The 13,311-nt window shown below is 41.4% G+C and overlaps 1 protein-coding gene across 5 annotated transcripts in view; it reads right to left on the bottom strand.

Annotated features, from left to right (window-relative positions):
• The window catches only part of CDKAL1 (CDK5 regulatory subunit associated protein 1 like 1), a 1,479,984-nt gene that overhangs the window by 820,859 nt on the left and 645,814 nt on the right, over positions 1-13,311 (bottom strand). The window lies entirely within an intron of this gene.

Raw genomic sequence — 13,311 nt, forward strand, 5'->3', positions numbered from 1 at the left:
GGAGTGTTTGTTTCCAGCAACTTGTGTATGGTTTCCTTGCTTGTTGCCAAGCTGGGTAATTACATTGCTCTCTCTCAGCTGTGAGTGGTTACTGCAGCAACGTTTCAGAGGGAAACGTTTTCAACCTGCCGGATGTGGACTGGAATGTTCCATCTGCGGAATCGGAAAGAAGTAGTGAGATTGTGGATGCCTTTCAAGAGGCTCTGCTCAGACAAATGGTGATGGAACCCACAAGGGAAAAAGCTATATTGGATCTGGTCCTCACAAATGAAGAGAGTATCTCTAATGTTCGAGTGGGTGCTCACCTGGGAAGTAGCGATCATCAAACGGTTTGGTTTGATATAACGGCTAAAGTGGAGAGCGGCCGCACGATACTTAAAGTCCTAGATTTCAAACGTACGGACTTTAATGCAATGGGAGAGTACCTGAAGAAAGAGCTGTTAGGATGGGAGGACATAAGATAAGTGGAAAGACAGTGGTCTAAACTGAAAGGAGCGATAAAAATGGCTACTGACCTTTATGTGAAGAAAATCAATAAAAACAAGAGAAAAGGGAAGCCGATATGGTTCTCCAACCTAGTGGCTGAGAAAATAAAGGCATAAGAGTTGGCGTTCGTGAAATATAAAAAAACCCAAGAAGAGGAGAGCAGAAAGGACTACAGGGTGAAACTGAAAGAAGCCAAGAGAGAGATACGTCTGGCGAAAGCACAGGCAGAAGAACAAATGGCTAAAAATGTAAAAAAGGGAGACAAAAATTTCTTCAGATATATTAGTGAAAGGAGGAAGATGAAAAATGGAATTGCTAGGCTAAAAAATGCTGGGAACCAATATGTGGAAAGTGATGAGGAGAAAGCAAATGTTCTAAACAAATACTTCTGTTCTGTGTTCACAGAAGAAAATCCTGGAGAAGGACCGAGATTGTCTGGCAAAGTTACACGAGAAAATGGAGTAGATTCTGCGCTGTTCACGGAGGAGGGTGTTTATGAGCAACTTGAAAAACTGAAGGTGGACAAAGCGATGCGACCAGACGGGATCCATCCCAGGATACTAAGGGAGCTCAGAGATTCTGGCGAGTCCTATTAAAGTCTTGTTCAAGAAATCTCTGGAGATGGGAGTGATTCCTGGGGATTGGAGGAGAGCGGATGTGGTCCCTATTCATAAAAGTGGTCACAGGGATGAAGCAGGAAACTACAGGCCAGTGAGCCTCACTTCAGTTGTTGGAAAAATAATGGAAGTGTTGCTGAAAGAAAGGATAGTGTACTTCCTTGAATCTAATGGATTACAGGATCTGAGGCAACATGGCTTTACAAAAGGTAAATCATGCCAAACGAACCTGATTGAATTTTTTGATTGGTTGACCAGAGAGCTGGATCGAGGACATATGCTAGATGTAATTTACTTAGATTTCAGCAAAGCCTTTGATACAGTTCCTCATAGGAGGCTGTTGAACAAACTTGAAGGGCTGAAGTTAGGATCCAAAGTGGTGAACTGGGTCAAAAACTGGCTGTCAGACAGACGCCAGAGGGTGGTGGTTAATGGAAGTCGCTCGAAGGAAGGAAAGGTGAGTAGTGGAGTCTCTCAGGGTTCGGTGTTGGGGCCAATCCTGTTCAATATGTTTGTGAGTGACATTGCTGAAGGATTAGAAGGAAAAGTGTGCCTTTTTGCAGATGATACCAAGATTTGTAACAGAGTAGACACCGAAGAGGGAGTGGAAAATATGAAAAAGGATTTGCAAAAGTTAGAGGAATGGTCTAATGCCTAGCAACTAAAATTCAATGCAAAGAAATGCAGAGTAATGCATTTGGGGATTAATAATAGGAAGGAACCGTATATGCTGGGAGGAGAAAAGCTGATATGCATGGACGGGGAGAGGGACCTTGGGGTGATAGTGTCCGAAGATCTAAAGGCGGCAGTGGCTGCTGCCAGAAGGATGCTGGGCTGTATAAAGAGAGGCGTAGTCAGTAGAAGGAAGAAGGTGTTGATGCCCCTGTACAGGTCATTGGTAAGGCCCCACTTGGAGTATTGTGTTCAGTTTTGGAAACCGTATCTGGCGAAGGACGTAAGAAGAATTGAGGTGGTCCAGAGGAGAGCGACAAAAATGATAGGAGGCTTGTGCCAGAAGACGTATGAGGAGAGACTGGAAGCCCTGAATATGTATACCCTAGAGGAAAGGAGAGACAGGGGAGATATGATTCAGACGTTCAAATACTTAAAGGGTATTAACGTAGAACAAAATATTTTCCAGAGAAAGGAAAATGGTAAAACCAGAGGACATAATTTGAGGTTGAGGGGTGGTAGATTTAGGGGCAATGTTAGGAAATTCTACTTTACGGAAAGGGTAGTGGATCCCTGGTATGCGCTCCCGAGAGAGGTGGTGGAGAGTAAAACTGTGACTGAGTTCAAAGAAGCATGAGATGAACACAGAGGATTTAGAATCAGAAAATAAGATTAAATATTGAACTAAGGCCAGTACTGGGCAGACTTGCACGGTCTGTGTCTGTATATGGCAGTTTGGTGGAGGATGTGCTGGGGAGGGCTTCAATGGCTGGGAGGGTGTAGATGGGCTGCAGTAAGTCTTAACAGAGATTTCGGCAGTTGGAACCCAAGCACAGTACCGGGTAAAGCTTTGTATTCTTGCCCAGAAATAGCTAAGAAGAAAGAATTAAAAAATTTAAATTGAATCAGGTTGGGCAGACTGGATGGACCATTCGGGTCTTTATCTGCCGTCATCTACTATGTTACTATATGGTATGTTAAAGTAAAGTCATGTGAAATTCCTGCCTGCATTACTTCCCAGTCTGCTGGGAGTTTTGTGTTTTTTTTTGTTCCTGTTCATTAACTAACCAACTACTGGTAGTGCTCTTTGAATGGACTGTGAGATAAAAACATTGCAAGCCTAAAGTATATCTGTTCTGGTGAAGAGGACTGAGTTATATTATACTGTTAAAGCCCAGAAGCAGGAGACTACACTTAAACCATTGCTGACCAACTGGAGCACTTTGATTTTGATGTTTTGTTCTTATATGATTTCATGGAATGTAGGTTTTTCCTGCAACTGCAAGGCTGAAGCCTGTATTTTGGTTTACTGGGCCAGTGGCCGGAATAAAGTGATTATTTTGCCATTTCTGACTGGAACTTATTACCTGCATGCCCTATTAGGCAGTTACTTTGCCAGAATAAAGTCATGAAGGGTCCCTTAGTAGCAAGGGATATGCTGGGTCAGAGGTTTTGTCACGTCCCTGTGAGCTCGCTACGCATTTCAAGGGCGCGGGTATGACAATAGGAAGTGGCTGGCAGGATTTTGGTATCCCCGCCAGCCATTTAAAGGCATACTACAGTTCCAGAAAGGGCCCAAGCTCAAAGTGGGGGAGTCACACCCCAAAGGTCCCCCTGTGGCTATACCACTGAAAGTATAATCCTGTCACATGAACGTTAAAATCTCAAAATTTAAACTACTTTTTAGACTATATCATTTCTCCAAATGAAACTGAAAAGGTCACTACAAGTTTATGTTCAAATAATTTTTATTAGTGTCAAGAAACCAAAGGCAGTACAAACTCTTTCAATTTTCATAAGAGAAGACACTATACCCCCTGCCCCCCACCCCCCAAACTCTACTCCCTCCCTCCCAACCAGAGTCATTATCTAAACCAGTGATTCCCAACCCTGTCCTGGAGGAACACCAGGCCAATCGGGTTTTCAGGCTAGCCCTAATGAATATGCATGAGAGAGATTTGCATATGATGGAAGTGATAGGCATGCAAATTTGCTTCATGCATATTCATTAGGGCTAGCCTGAAAACCCAATTGGCCTGGTGTTCCTCCAGGACAGGGTTGGGAATCACTGATCTAAACAGCAATACAATGGACTAACAATGTGGAGGTTAACAAACACAAGCATTAAGAATTCAAAAGGCGACTCCACACCAGCGGAGTTGTAGTGTTCCAAAAGGGTTCCAACGCCTGTTGAAAGAAACGCTCCCAAGGGGAGGAAATCTCCACAATGTCTCTGCGTTCCCACATCAAGAAAGTAATCACTCGAGTCCTCCACAGAGAAATCTCAGGAGCTTCTGCATCCAACCACTTCAGAAGAATACACTTCAACGCTATCGCTATTATCCATTAAGAAAAGAGGAAGTATCCCGCTGCCGGGAATAGTAACTGGGGTCACTGCCAGTTTAACAGAACAAAAGAATATCATCTGCTTTTATCATCTTCCCTGAAGATGTTTTGCCTTTATGTATGTACACATGCAGTTCTATTTGTTTTCCTGGCAATTTGGCTAACATTCAACTGTAGGTCTGTGCTAGGACTTAAGGACAGTCCTTGAACTTTTCATGAAGAATCAGAACCTGCACAATATCTTTCTTTCTTTTTTCTTTTCTTTTTTTTGGGGGGGAAGCAAAGAGACAGAATTAATGCTCTGCCATCTGAACTTATTTAGGCAAAATTCCATTATTTAGGGAGAGACTTAAATCTATTTTGAAAAAAGATTTTATTTACAGAAGGAAGGAAGAACAATACATTCACAGTGCAGATGTGTTCAATATGATCTTTTCACCGACTTCAGAATTGGTCCTGTTGACAGAGTTTGTAAAAAAAAAAAAAAAAATCCAGCAGAACTGGTTCATGTCTAGTCAATAAATTATATAGTCTGGAGGGTAAAATGTCAAGTTCATCTACGGAGACATTTCATTTCATGATATATCTTTGCAAAACCTAAAGCTGTAATTGGGCCAGTACCAAAAAAAATGTTTAATGCTGAGAAAAACAAAGGCCAAACTCCAGCACTGGTGCTAGAGTTATGAAGAAACCAACCCTCTTACAAACAGGTAGGATTATCTCTTCCAACATCACTACTAGTACTAGAGGAATTCATGGCAGTGCAGTACAAGTTCATCTTGACTCCCCACCAGATTCAGCAACTTGTGGGTTCCCAGTACAGCAGGTTGCTGAATCCAGTGATAAGAGGAATAATGCTACTTGCGAACTACCCCTCAAGCAGCATTATACTGTGTGTCTGAATTCAAGAAAGCGTGGGATCTCTTAGAGAGAGGAAGAGATAATGGTTACTGCGGATGGGCAAACTGGATGGGCCATTTGGCCTTTATCTGCCATCATGTTTCTATGTTTCTGGAAGCATCAGGCCACAAAGCTGTGTCCAGATGCTCTTGGGACACCAGAGCAGGGACCCTCCCCCAAGCCCATCCTCTAATACAAGCCCAGCCCACCTTCACATCTTAAAGGTAGCCCTTGCATCATTGGTTGCCCAGGAGGGTCTGGGGGTACTTGGGGTTCTTCAGGCAAGAGCCATGCCCAGTCTGGCCCCATATCCAAAATAGCATTACTACCACTAGAGGCTATGTGTAGGGTTATCAGACATCCGGGAAAAACTGGACATGCCTATTTTTAGAGGACTGTCCGGGCGCCTGGAGGAATTTCCAAATCCAAGCAACTTGTCCAGGTTTTCAAAGTCCTGAGCTTGGAGGCCGGGTCTGGAAGCCTTTGCACATGCACGGCCATCACCGTGATAGCATCATACACATGTGCGCATGCATGTGACGTCATTGCGTTGACATCTGCACATGCACGAAAGCTTCCAAATGCGGCCTTTGAGCTCGGGGATGTTCATGTGGGGTTGGAGAAGGGGGAGGAAGGGGATGAAGCCAAAGGCAGAATTGGGCAGGGCTGGGGATGAATCAGAGCGAGGCCAGGCATCCTCTTTTTTTCAAAGAGGAAATCTGCCAACCCCCGTCATGTGTCAATATAAGGAAACATTTCCTTGAAGGGGCTAGAGCTCCTTTTAAGGTAGGAGGTGGTGGGGGGGGGGGGCTTGTGTTGAAAGGGGACCAGAAATCTGGGGAGGACCCCTGCATAAAGCTTTGGTTGTTTTATTGTGATCTTTGGGCCCTCATATGACTTGCAATGTGTCACCACAAAGTGTGTCTAGGTATTTGCATCTCATTAGCACTTAAACCATGGCCACTTAAATATCACTGTGGTATTTCTGGTGAAATGGTGTCAGGGTCATTTAAGTTACACACAATCAGGAGATTCTAACTCCTCAGGATAGAACAAAGAGAAGCAAAAGAGGCGACTTTGGTGTTCAGTCTTTTTATTCATTCAAGACCTGACATGTATATGTTTCCCTGCCTCAGGGGTCTTATCCTCAAAGAGAAGCACTTTTTAAAATCTCCTCTTATAGTGAAACAATCTAAATGTAACCACGAATGTGGTTTGAAAGGATGACCTTTAAAAGTTAATACGGCATTACTTTATTTTGCTGTATTTTATTTTTCATGTGCTTTATTTTTGCTTTGTTGTATTTCTACTGATTTTCTTTTTTTTAATAATCTATATATGGTCATTATTTGATATATTATATGACAAAATTCTAATAAAAATGATTGAACTTAAAAAAAAATAATCTTTATTCATTTTAAATTTCTCCTGATTTTCAATAAACTTAATTCTTAAAAAAAAAAAAAAGTAAATATCTTGGAAAAATATGAAAACCAGAAACACTGAAAGAATATTCCAAAAATAAACAGAAACTCTCTACTGCTTTCTGTCAAATCTGCCCCCACCACAAACATCTCACATATACAATTCCAATGCCATGCCTCTGTGTAGTTTTCCTACATATTGTTTTATTCTTCCTGGGGTTTGTTTGTTTTTTTAACATTTATTTTATTTATAAAGAAATATTTAAGTATGTTTTTTTCCCACTAGAATTCAAACCTGAGATACAGAAGTAGAACTGGAATATTAAATAAAATAAAATACATGTATACGTAAAAGAGGGTACATGTATTAGATCTAACAATCTGATTAAGACATAAAGATGAAAAAACAAGCGGTTTTAGAAACATTATTATAGAAACTAGAAAGAACAACCAGTGCATGATACACAATCATGAACTATAGGATTAAAAGCAGCCTGAAAAAGGTGGGGGTGTTAAGTTCCAGTTCATGCAGAAAGATGGGAAACGCAGAGCCAGAAATTTTCAAGAAAAAAAAAAGGACAGAGATACTAATATCTTGATTATTGCATAGGTGCTGGAATGGGGGGGGGGGGCGGCACAGGGGCCATGACCTCTCCCAAAATTGCCACTTACTTTTATCCCTGGTGGTCCAGTGGTGCAGTGAACAGGAGCGAGCTGTCCTTGCTCCTGCCCCGCTGCTAACCCGGTCTTCATGGCTGGTTTTTTGACTGGCTCCCATGAACTCTCACGATTTACGAGAATTTGCTGGAGCCAGTCAAAGAAGCTGCTGTGCGCCGAGCAGAAATGCCAAAAAACGCTCCGGCTCATTGCCATTCAGCAGCAGAAGAAACCAGTCATAAAGACCGGATTAGCAGCGGGGCAGGATCGAGGAAAGCTCGCTCCTGCCCACTGCACCACTGGACCACCAGGCCAAAGGAGATAGGAGGACAGGGCTGGGTGCAGAGTCTGACAGGGGGAGGGGGGCTAGGTGCAGTGCATAACAGGGGGAGAGAAGGGGGCTAGGTGAAGTACTTGAAGGGGGGAAGGGGGCTGGGTACAGAGTCTGGCAGAAGGGGGGTGGCTAGGTGCAGAGTGTGGCAGGGAGAGGCTAGGTGCAGGGGGTAAGGCATTAGGAAGGAAGGGAGGACAGATGTTTAGGGGGTTGGGAAGACAGATACTGCACATACAGGGAGAGGGTTGGGAAGGACAAATGCACGTGGGGGTATAAGAAAGGAGGAAAAGAGAGATACTGTACAGGTGGAGTAGTGGAAAAGGAGAGAAAGAAATGCTGCCGTGGGTGAGGGAAAAAGAACAGAGAGTTGTTGGACTTAGGTGTGTGGAGTGAGAGGGAAAGAGAAATGATGTAAATGAGGAAAGGAAGAAAGAGGGAGAATTGTTGGACATTATAGTGGTGGAGAGGAGGGAGGGAGGGAGGAGAGATGGCCCAAAGAAGGGAGAGATGTCAGACCATTTGAATGGAAAGGAGAGAGAGAGAGAGATGCCAGACCACAGAATGGATGGGAAGGAGGGGAGAGAGAGAAGCCAGACCAGAGAAAGGAGAGGAGAGAGATGTTAGACCTCGAAAAGAGGGAGGGAAGGAGAGAAAGATGCCAGACTATGGGGAAGGAGAGAGATTCCAGGCTATGGGAAGGAAAGGAGAAAGATGCCAGACCATGAGGGGGAAGACAGAGATGTTTGACCATGGGAGAGGAATGAGATGGTACATATGGATGGAGGGGAAGGGGAGACAGAGGGAGGAGATGGTGCACAGCAATGGGTGTGACAGGGAAGAGATAAGAAGAAATGCTTCTTATGGATAGCTGGGAGTAAGGGAGAAGAAAAAGGGAGGAGATGGTACACATGGATAGATGGGAAGGGAAGGCATGGAAAAGTAGATTTTGAGAAGAAAGCAGAAAAAATGGAATCAAGTTTCAAGCTTTATTAAGATTTGTTATCTATGCAATATCATATATTTCAATGCGTATAACATTTTTTTTTTAAAGAGGAGGACAAAACAAAACATTGAGTACAAATTATATACATTCTAATACAAATTATATACGTTCTACTACATAACTGGTATAGAAGGCAAAGGGAATGAACTACAATATTTAAAGAAAGAGAGGAAACATTTAGGGAAAAGCACATTTGGTGGGAACACATAAGAGAAAAAAAAGAAAAGGAATAAAAAGGATAATTTTGCGACCTACTCGTAGGGTTGATTAAGGTCTAAGAGATTTAGTGATTGGTAAGTTATGTTGTCTATGTTTCGAATGCGTCCTTATAAAGAAAACTTTTTAAGGAACGCTTGAATTTTTCTAAGGAAGGTTCATTACATATGTATAATAGTAAATTGTTCCAAAGCTGGGATGCTATAACTGAGAAAATAGCAGATCAGTGCCTAACCATGAAAGACCAAGTGGACTCCTTGATCAGAAAGGGTTTTCACTCTCTGGAAACTTCGATCCATTAGAGCATATTTTGATATGTCAGCATTTAGAATTCTGGTACAATCCCTTATACTGAGTCAACTTGATTACTGTAACATCGCCTATTTAGCAATTTCCCAAAAGAATATGAGACGATTACAACTTATACAAAATGTAGCGGTCAAACTGATTTTCAGACTGAGGAAGTTTGACCACGTGACTCCTTACTACCGACAGCTGCATTGGCTACCGATGGAGGCACACGTAAAGTTTAAGTTTGCCTGTTTCTGCTTTAAAGCACTATATGGTCTAGCCCCCAAATACATAACTGACCTTTTTTCCTTCTCAGCCAACAGACATAAGAGAAGCACACACTTGAACTTCGTTTCTCCCCCAGTTAGAGGATGTAAACTCAAAAGACACCACCAATACCTTCTCTCATACCAAGCAGCATTATGGGGTAAAGTATCTAGACAGCTGACCCGTACAATTCTTTCTCTTCAATTACGGTTCCCTTGAACTGTTAACCACTATCATTTACCTCTGTTAAGTTCATTCAATTTGTACCATCTTTTAATCTTTGTAAACCGTATAGAACTTCACGGTCCTACGATATATAAAAAAACTGTTGTTATTATTATTATCTCCTGGTCCCTATTATTTTTAAAGAAGGAATAGTTAATAAATGTTGTGTTGATCTAAGTGCCCTAAATGGAGAGTACTGTATCAAGAGACAATCCAGAAATGTCAGTGCATGTGATTGTTGAATTTTAAAAGTTAACAGTATAATTTTAAAAGTCATTCTATGTGTGATTGGCAACCAATATGCAGCCTGCAGAAGTGGTGTAACGTGGTCATATTTTTTTTAATTAGTAATAATTTTTATTGCTGTATTTTGTATTATCTATAGCCTTCTTATTTCTTTTTGGGTTATGCCATGGTATAAAGTGTTGCAATAATCTAGCCTAGAGATGATTAATGAGTGTATTAGAATGTTAAGAGCTTCAGGTTTTAAAACTTTTGCTAATGATCTGATGAGACATAACCTATAAAAGCAATTTTTAACCACTGAACTAATTTGGTCATGATAGGAATAAAGTTAGTTGTTAAAAGTTAATGCTAAAGATGGATGTATGGCAGAAAGTGAAGGAGAAAAAACAGCAAATTGATAAGGTGACCATGGATACACAGTTAAGAGCACAGACAGAAGGGCATGCAGCCAGAGATTGGGAAAGATGGTTTGAAAACCAAAATCACCAGGCAACAAAGGTAGGGGAAATGATTTTATTTTTAATTTAGTGATTGAATTGTGTCAGTTTTGAGAAATGACATCTGCTGTTTATATTTTGCACTGTTCAGGAAGAAATGCATTTGTTTCTTTCTCTGGGGGTTGTACTGCATGCAGACTATTGAATTTTATGGTTTTGTTTGTATATATTAGTACTTTTAGTTTGTGGTCCTGTATTTGCATAGGGGTTATCTGTGTTCTGCATGTGTAACCAAGGCCAGGTGTTCTGGTAGGAATGAATGTTGAGAAACATACAATGTGCTTTGTGTAGTTTAATTTTGTAGTCAACTATTATGTATTGTTAATAAGATTATAAATATTGTGTGTATATATGAAAAATGAATGGAAAAAAATGGTATTACAATTAGTACTATTATGGGGTGGGGTCTGGGGCGGAGCTTGGGCAGGATCTGGGGTGGAGATTGCGGGCCACCACAAACAAAAAAGCGTTCCGCTGCCTATGGCTTATTGGACAGTTAGGAAGAATGGCAAGTATGGATTTTCCAAACCAGAGGAAAAAGATAGAACTCCTCTCATGGAGTTTCTCCCCCCCAAAAATGGTATGCTACCCCTTTGCTACCCTGTTTTCAGCAAGGCAAAGATACTCCCACCTTTTTGATGCACATGCACAAACAGCACATTGAATCACACCAAGGTCTGGATGGGAGGAGGAAGCATCAGCACAGTCTGCAAACATGGTCAGCATAAAAGGCAATGGCTCTGTACTTCATAATAGTGGGAGCTAACACTTTCTGCTCTTGTAGCTGTTCTGTAGCTCTTCCTCTGGTTCCACCTGCCTGGGCCATCTAAGGTGTGTTGCACCTCCCTTATGAAGAAAGGCTAAACAGGTTAGAGTTCTTCAGCTTGAAGAAAAGACAATAGAGATGGGAAATGAAAGCTTTATATAGTCAAGTAGAGTGGAATGGTTAAATAGGGAACAGGTATTTAATCTCTCCAAACAATCACAAATCATAGCAATTTTTTCACATAATTAAGCCTTGGAATTTGTTTTTGGAGGATGTGGTCAAGACAAGTAACATAGTGGGGTTCAAAAGAGGTCTTCATAAATTCCTGGAGGGAAAGTCCATAAAACTCATAATCAGGTAAACTTTGGAGATCCACTGGTCACCCCAGGAAATAAACTAGGAGAAACATCAACTTTCTGAAGTCAGCTGGGTACTTTTGATTTAGAAAGGTCACTGTCAAACTGGGCCCAACTGCCCTTGGTCTGACTAGGCATGCCTTTTCTTATGAGCTTAATATGTCTGACAGCAATGGTGAAGGCCAAAATATTTGAGAAGGTACGTTAGATAGATTGTGAGCCCACCGGGACAGATAGGGAAAATGCTTGAGTACCTGATTGTAAAAACCGCTTAGATAACCTTGATAGGCGGTATATAAAATCCTAATAAACTTGAAACTAATACACCATAAAGTACAAGTATATGAGGGGTCCCACGCTCATCAGCTTCAGCTGAAATAGCTGCCAGCTCAGTCTGTGCCTGCAGGGAAAGGCTAGGTGAGATGGTAAGCCTTTTTGAAGATGGTAAATTACATACTGCACCACATAGAGTTGATGGGCAAGTCTTTTAGAACATTTTCTTGCCAAAAAATCCAAATATGACGAGTTTTCAGCTTTTTTTGCAGATGGACAGGAAGGAGATCTGCTTGAAAGCAGTCAGCCAATCCCTGTAAAGGAGAGGCTCAATTTTGGACAAGCAGTAGCCTCTTTCACACCTCATAGTGGTTTTTTAAGCCAGTTGACCTAATCATTTTGGGCTCACAGAAATACTCAATATAGCTTGATTATGCCTGAAGGTAAAGCAGATGAAACACCTGGAAACAATATCAAGGTTCTGGATCTTTATCTCATACTGTGGGAAGGAATGGAAACTTGATTTAGATTGTGTTGTCGCACCTGAACCAGGAATCAGAATTAAATTGTAAGGAAAGAGATGATAAAGAATGGTACTGAATAACATACTAAGGATGGAAACACAACATGGTTGTTGAGGTGTTATCTTGGGCTGATATTGGACAGACTTCTACGGTTAGTGTCTTGCAAATGCCAAAAAAGTGAGAAAAAGATTAGCCCAAATCCAGCATGGGGGAACTGAGGCCGATTCTAGACAGACTTCTACAGTCTGTGTCCTGCAAGAGGCAAGAGACAGGTGAAGCTTCAGCAACTCCTGTGTTGTAGATCATTTTAGTTTCACATACTGCAAGTGGGAGTGCTGTGCAGCTCGGGGTGGGAGGGAAATCTTGACTGATAAATTGAATACTGTCAGCAATACACAGTCTTGGTTATAATCAAATATCATCCCCATCATGTTTGGCTGCCTATATGGTTGGTTTGGTGGAGACTTCACAACCAGCATTTAAACATGGGTGACTGGAGCCTGCACAGACTGGCAGGCATGACTCCAGCCACTTTGTTGGGCAGACTGGGTGGATCATGTGGGTCTTTTCTGTCATCAATTACTATGTTACTGTGCTATACTATGGTAGAGCTTTGCTTTACATCCATCCAGCAGAGAAGAAATACAAAACTGAAATGCTGAGGAAAGTGTGCATAGGAAGGCCTGCAGGTGAACTTAAACTTTGCTCTGAGCTATGGGAATGCTGTTTGTCCCACTGATGTGATGACATCATGCATTTGTGTGCCTAACTCAATCTACTTGTCAACATAAATTGGTTATACCACTTTTTCTTCAGAATCTAAAGCTATAAGAGATCAGTAAATATTTACCCCCCCCCTCTTTTTACAAAAGCGTAGGAGCTGGCTGATGCTAAAAACTGTGCTACGCTTTTGTAAAAAAAAAAAAAGGGGGGGGTTAATGCTTGCAAAGGATGTCTATAAATTTCATTTTTAATTAAAGTACAAGTTACATAGTTTACAACCACTCTTTTAAAGAAGGGTTTTATTTTGTTTTTAAATGGGCAGTAAAAAATGTGCTATGGTTTTGCAAAAGGGAGGGTATAAATTACATATGACATATGTTTTTAAGCCAAAGCAAAATATTTATAACACCTTAATTTTATTATTTGCTGAAAAGTAAAAGTTTATAAGGCCCCTTTTACAAAGCCACAGTAGCAATGCTGTTGTGATA

Source organism: Geotrypetes seraphini, chromosome 2 (genome assembly GCF_902459505.1).
Source record: "Geotrypetes seraphini chromosome 2, aGeoSer1.1, whole genome shotgun sequence".
Taxonomy (NCBI): domain Eukaryota; kingdom Metazoa; phylum Chordata; class Amphibia; order Gymnophiona; family Dermophiidae; genus Geotrypetes; species Geotrypetes seraphini.